Here is a 7,114-nt window from a genome sequence, read left to right on the forward strand (position 1 = left end):
TCAGGGCATAGGTACACTTTTTTCAAATAATGTCCTGCCTTCAGTCCACCTGAGGACCCCACCCTCTGCCCACCATGTATCCCTTTACACTGAACAGCTAACACTTGAACACTTGAAACTACTTGTTTTCCTCTGTGGCTCAAACACAACTTCCCTTGTAATCTAAACTCCAGTCCCCCTCTTTCACTCTCTCAGTAGATGCCAAAGCCAAGGTGACATAAAGTTTCTCTTTCCTTAACAAACTGTGTTTTATCAAGAGCGGCCACAGCCCTGCTGATTCTGATGTCAGCAGCTCCAGCACCCTGGGGAACCTTCTGAGCTTCTGCCAAGAACCCTCAAGATCTGTCAAAATTGTATCTCCTTTAGAGTGAGTTCTGAAAACATCCCAGGTCTTCTGAACAAATTTCCCAACAGTTTAATTCCCCACAAGATAACAAGTCTTCCAGATAATTTCTCTGTAGCTCTATTTCACATTAAATCTTGCCATTACTTCTTGCTTCAATCCCATTGTTTTTCATTTTACATGAACCCTTTTAGTTCTTCCCCTCACTACTATCTAATTATCTTTCTTTCTTTGAGATTCCCACCAGTTTAATATAATGAGGCCCAACTTTTTTCTGCTCTGAAACACCATTGGTCCCAGTGGGAATTCTTAACCTGAGATTTCAGGAGACCTAGCAACTGTTAGAAATTTTATGCAAAACAATTTCTATACGTGCATATTTGCTTTTATCTAAAGAATTAATCACAGCTTTAATTAGAATCTCAAAAGACTGATGCATAGAAAAAGGTTGAGATTGATTATTCTGTGACATCAGACCCACACAAGGCACTCACTTCTTGCCTCTGTGACTCTTTTTGTCCCTCTTTCCATTGGTTACAGCCCCTCCCATTCCCCGCTGCCCACACACCTCAAGTATTCATCAGCCTTTAGCGTGGAATACACATGGCCCTCATTTCTCTGTGGCATATGTAAGCATCAAAAAGGATCACTGATAGCTTAGCTCGAAACTATGTGTTAATGATTCACTGTAGGATGATTATGACTAAAAGGGACACTCTCTACAGGCCAGTACTCTTTGGTTGATAAGTAAAAGGTGATGGATCACAGACTGAACACATTCTGGGAGGAGGCACTATAATGCTGCTAAAATGAGAGGCCAGAAATAGCTCTCAAATATGCATTCGTTAGTGTGGAACTACACGCTCAATGCACAGACTTAAGCTGGGATGCGAGGGAGGGGAGGGAGGAAAGGAAGGGAGCCTGGGTCACTCAAAAAAGACTTGAGTTGCAGCCATAGGAGTGCAGTGCCAAATCTAGCCAGTGAAATAATAAACATTCTGCTTTTCTGGTAAAGTATTTCCCAGTTGTGTGCTGTTCTTAGGGAATGATATGCTGGCTACAATTTATACAGTTCTAATTAACTTTCAAAGCAATTTTCAGAAAGCAGCAAACTGAGGAAAGATTGTATATAAGCTGGAACTTTGCTTATTCATTACCTTGATGAATGTAAAGACAGATACTATATTTCCCCAGTAGAAATTATTATCAACACTGTATCATTATAATATTGAATGACATCCCAGCCAAAGGGCCTCTCTTTATTTACTTCAGAGTGAAAATAAGAAAAGCATGAATAGCCTGTTAATATATCCATGACTGGTTAGTTGCCTGGTATTCAAGAAACCAGTTACAAATATCAGCTTCTGCTGTAACAAAGTGTTCCAAATTTATTTCTTCAGTATAAAACCAGTGTAATGAATCACATGCCTTACACAGACAAATGTCAGAAAATAAAAGTGGTTTCGATACATTGGTATTACTAGAAGAATAATTTGAACAAACACTCCAGGTTTTGAATGTTTCTCGTAGATGAGAAACTTTGAATATGTGCAACTCTTTAAATGAGGTTCAAGGTCACCTTACAACAATGGGCTGTAATCGAGGTAGTTCTCCACGATGCTACACCAAAATAGCCGTTACAGTGACTTTTCACTATGTGTTGCCAAATGCCAGACACTGAACACTGCTATTAGAAGCGAAGTTGGGATCTCTTGGGATCTCCGTAAGTTTTTAAGGAGACCTTGGCATCCATTTTGTGATATTTTGGGCAGAAATTTAATTTTGGGTGTTGTTATCTGACTCTGTCTAGTCAGCAAAATAAATATGCAGTTGATTTATGAAAGATTTAAAAAAAAACTCTTAATCGGCATTGCATGATTTCTTCAAACAATAAATGGATTTGAATGTAGGCTAAATTCAGAGGCCATATTTTGTACCATTTCAATGGCTACAATTCCATGTTAGGCATGGGAAAAAAGATCTGTTTTGCCACTACAGATAGTGTCTACCCTGAGGTATTGAGTTACCATGCAATGATGAATATTTCTAAGACCTTGAGCTTTACTGAACATCTGCTTTTCACAACCACATTTTAAGGGGAAAAAAATCTGAGAGACTGAAAAAACATACAAAATCCCCAGGACAGGAGAATTTTCCTTCTCATCTCTTCCATAAACCAGGACCAGATTCCAAATTGAAACCACTGATCACATGAGGACATTTTCAAAGGTGTTGCTTTGCATCGGTCTTTTCTGAAGCACAATTTGGGGGCGAAGGTGAGTATGGTTTGGAGAACACCCTGTAACAATCAGAGTTCCCAAAACAGAACAGAGGGAGGCCAAAGGGATCAGACAAATAAACTCCTCTCCCTCCCTTCAGGGGTCAAGCAGATCCTGTTTCATGTCTAAGATGTACACACTGAGTTCTTAGTCTCTTGCTGTATAAGGTGGTAAAAGAGTTGGAGTCACCTACACAGAAAAATCTGTAGACACAAGACTGGCTTTCAGTCAAGTAAAAGATGTGACAGCCAGCCTGCCCTTCCATGGATGAAAAAAATTCATGCCCTGTCTTACCATAAAGTCAAGGGACTTGCCCCCTTTCACAGATTATGTAACACTTTCCTGAAAAGTGGGGGTACACTGCCAATTTCATGTAGTGATGAGATGAAAGCCCGTCCAGTGATTCCTGTAGACATGAGCTGGTCACATAGCTCTCCTTCACTATGCAGTGAAAAAGAACCCTGCCTGAGTTACTGCTGAACATATTCTCCCCTTAGATATAAATTTCTTAAGTCAACTATTCTGAAAGGTCTGTCATGTTTTATATGTCCAAGAGATTTCATTGAGCAAAAATTTAATGATTTGAGACAGATACAGCTACCAATATAAAATCAGAGTAACATTCTATTACCTGTTTACTTCATGTTCAGTTAGGAACACAATTATATCTGAATTCTAATATTATAATAGTGATATAGGCATATCAGTTGTGGGATAGTGACTTCCCAAAAAAGCCAAAAGAATGAAGACTCACAGAACTGCTAAAATGGTTTGGTGGCCTTCAGTTTTAGAGAAGAGGGAAAAGATGTTCGCCAGAAGCCTCAGGGCTTTCTCCTCCATCATCGATTTCCCCTTTCTACTGGAACTTGCCCATGAATATGCAGCCATGTTCTGGGGACTTCCTATTATTTAAAAAATGATAACAGCTCCCTTCCAACCCCTTTATTTCCCCTTAAGCGCCACTACATTCCTCTGCTACCTTCACAGCAAAACCTCTAGAAAGAGTTGTCTATAGAGGTTGTCCTGACTGTCTCATCTCAGCATCTCTCCTCCGCTCTGCACTCACACGTCACTTCCAGCCACGCTGCGGAGGCTGTTCTTGTCACGTCCTCAGGGGTCTTCATGTCGCGGCCACCTGGTTTTTATCCTTCTCTATGATTTATGTAAGAGCAAAATGGATATGTATTAAGAATCATTTTGTAGCTATCTTTTCATTGCCTGCTATTTATATGACAAAAAGAATTGAAAACAATTTTCAGGGGTTGACTGTATGTGGAACACTGTTATAGACATCAAAAGAATACTAAAAATAATTTTCCCGGTAAGTTTTCTTCTATTTAAAAAGACAAAATAGGGGCACCTACTAAAATATAAGAGCAATTATCAATTATATCCACAAAGGTAAAATGATAAAAACAGTACAGTTAATGTGTGTTCAAGTCATATAGAATAGAGGATTAAATGGAAGTACAAAGGAAGCCAGTAAGCTCAGGCAGTCTTTCGGAAACAATTGACTTTTGACCAGGACTAGAAGGAGGTAGTAAAAGGGAAGAAGATAAACTCCTTTACTAAACACCTGATATTAAGTTCCAAATAGTATACTGTTCTGTTTCCGTTCAACTGCTTCCCATATTTTCCTCAGGATTCAGCCTAAACAGCTAAAGCCTGTCTCTGAATCCTTCCCTGTCGCTGAGCCTCATACCTTCTCTATTGCTTCACTGTATATACTGCATTATATTCACCTCGTAATGTGTCTGTCTCCCCCATTGGTCTGTAAGCTCTTTTTCCTCTTTTACCCATAGTGACAACCAAGCAGCAACTGGCTTTTTTTTTTTTTTTTTTTTGGCCGTGCCACACACTATGTGGGATCTTAATTCCCCAACCGGGGATCAAACCCATGCCCCCTGCAGTGGAAGAGAAGCGCCTTAACCACTGGACCACCAGAGAAGTCCCCCTTTTTAAAAAAACTTTTATTTAAAATTTTTTTTGCAACTGGCATGTAGCAGCTGACCAACAACTGCTTGTTGTATGACTCTTAATGCCCACAACAGCCCTGAGATGAAATCGTTATTAATGATTAATATCCTTATTAATGTTACAGAGAAGAAAACAGAGAACCTGAGAGGTTAAAGAGATCCTAACTATTACAAAGCTGAATTTATGACTCTATGTCTTTATGTCCAACCCCGAGACTTTGGACCTAAAGCCCAAGCCTAGTTTACTATCCCATGTTGTCATCTCAGCAAGTGTTGCTCGAAAATAGCAGGCAACTAATTCCAGGGATATAGGTGGGAAGTAGTAAATAGAACGTGAGAGTCAGACATCAGATTGATTTGTTTAAAGCACAGGGGCCCTATCGAAAAATCATGGAAACTGTTGCTTCTTCTCATGTTTTGCCATAAACATTACGTTCTCTCACTCTCTGCCTTCTTTCTGGGTTACCTCAGTAACCTCCATAAATTCAGTTGTCATCTGTGTACTGATGATTCCAAACCACATACCTCTAGTTCAGATTGCTTTCATGAGGCTCTGAACCATATCCGTCAGCTCCTAGACATCTTCTTGGATGCCTCTGTATATAGGCTACTTAACCTGATGGGGAAGCTTAAGAGTCTCCATATATATATAAACACTCAAAAAATGCCGTTTCTTTATTATTAATATCAAAAATATGGAATGCTTCACGAATTTGCGTGTCCTCCTTGTGCAGGGGCCATGCTAATCTTCTCTGTATTGTTCCAATTTTAGTATATGTGCTGCCGAAGCAAGCACTCCACGTATTTTTAAAGCCTATCACATTTAAAAAATTAGACTAGATCAGTGTGTTCCTGAGGAAATTATTGGGACGGATGATGCAAGTTACAGAAGTCAGTTTTGTTTGTATATAGACACTTAATATGTTACTAAAATCCCACCCTAATTTTTCCCAGCGTAATTTTCAGGACATCTCATGTTCAGCTATGTGGTCTAATCACATCTAACTACTTATCTTCCCTGACCACGCCCACACTTCTATGTTCCAATGCTCCTGCCATGTTGTCTACATAGTTGATACACCGCTCACCCTCATTCTATCAGTCAGGTTCCAGCAGAAAAATGGAAACTGCACTAAGGTGTCGCAGTAGAGGGATTTAGTATAGAGATCAGCTTACACATGCTCTGAAGGCCTAAAAAAGCACCAAGAGGATACTGAGGTCATCCAGAAATGATAACTGCAGAGACGGCTCCAACTAGGTCTCAGGGAACAAAAAGGCAGAGATTGGGAGTATTAGAGCCAAGGAGCTTCAGGGAGAGATTATCATAGAGTTGGTGCTCAGACCTCTGGGGAGGGGGGCCACCTGGCCGCTGCCGGAACTGCAGGAACTGAGACATGGAGCCTGTGGAGCCAGAGCTCGGAACCCTGGGGAGAAGATACCAAGCAGCTTCTGGTGGTGCCTCTACGGGATAGGATGTGGTTGGTGCTCAAGTCCTGTTAGAAACAGGAGGTTGGAACTTATGCTTACTCAGCTTGCATTCCAAACGTCAGTCTGTCAGAAACCAGTGCCTGATGTGGAAGCCCTACACAGTCGGTACAACATTTTCTATCCCTGTCTCCCTCCTGTGCGTTCTGTTCTACCCACCGCTGCCAAAATGCTCTCCCTGACACCACCACAGTAAACATAATCTCTGTGTTCTCAAATCCCTATCATTCCTTGCTGACTACTGTTTTAAACATATCCTTCTCTCTCTGGTTTTAAAGGCCTTCTACAGTGTTCTAGCCCTTTTTCACTGCTTCCCTAAGTGCCTTTTATGCTCCCACAGGACCTAGCTCTTGCTTAGAAATGCACCAAATTTTCTATCTTCAGCATCTAATAGGCCACAAATCTCAGCCTCATCTTGCCTCTGAATTTACTTTTAAATAGTAATATGCATATATGCAAAAGTCACCTTGACTTTCATTTACAAAGCGTCACAACCAGAGTGAATGAAGTAGCTGCTGCAGGATAAAAACTTTGCATAGTTTCAATGAAAATAAGGGGCCTAATTTTAGCCAATTAAAACTTAAGTGACAACTAAATGTGTAGTAACTAAGACTGAAAGAATTGAACTCTGTCAATGCACAAGTTTTACACCTTTTCTGATTTTCACCTATACGGTAGACTGGTTAGAAGGGATAATTTCTAAATTCTCAGCAATTCAGCAACTAAGATTCTGACTTGGGCCCTGTGCAGACACCGTGAGTAGAACAGGAGTTTACTGCACGTGTGAGTTGTAGCATTTCAGAAAATTCTAGAGCAACATTTTTTCCCTATTTGCCCTTTGAGTTGCAAAACTAGCTTTCAACAGGAAAAGCAAGTTTGCTACTTACCCTTGAAAGGTGTCTCTTTTATGTGTGAAAACACTAAGATGAAAATGTCAAATATTTCACATTTCCTTGAGCTTGTGAAATCTAAAGGGATGTGAAATTTTCTTTTATTCAGATGATTCAGATTGAAGGTATAGGAATATCTCC

At 40.2% G+C, this 7,114-nt stretch overlaps 1 non-coding gene across 1 annotated transcript; it reads right to left on the reverse strand.

The window, feature by feature from the left end:
* Positions 1-5,287: 5,287 nt before the first annotated feature.
* LOC112399824 (U6 spliceosomal RNA) lies at positions 5,288-5,394 on the reverse strand. Its single transcript, XR_003003318.1, has one exon. It is a non-coding gene; the product is annotated as a U6 spliceosomal RNA (small nuclear RNA).
* Positions 5,395-7,114: the final 1,720 nt, after the last annotated feature.

Source organism: Neophocaena asiaeorientalis, unplaced genomic scaffold (genome assembly GCF_003031525.2).
Source record: "Neophocaena asiaeorientalis asiaeorientalis breed wild unplaced genomic scaffold, Neophocaena_asiaeorientalis_V1.1 scaffold65, whole genome shotgun sequence".
Classification (NCBI taxonomy): Eukaryota; Metazoa; Chordata; class Mammalia; order Artiodactyla; family Phocoenidae; genus Neophocaena; species Neophocaena asiaeorientalis.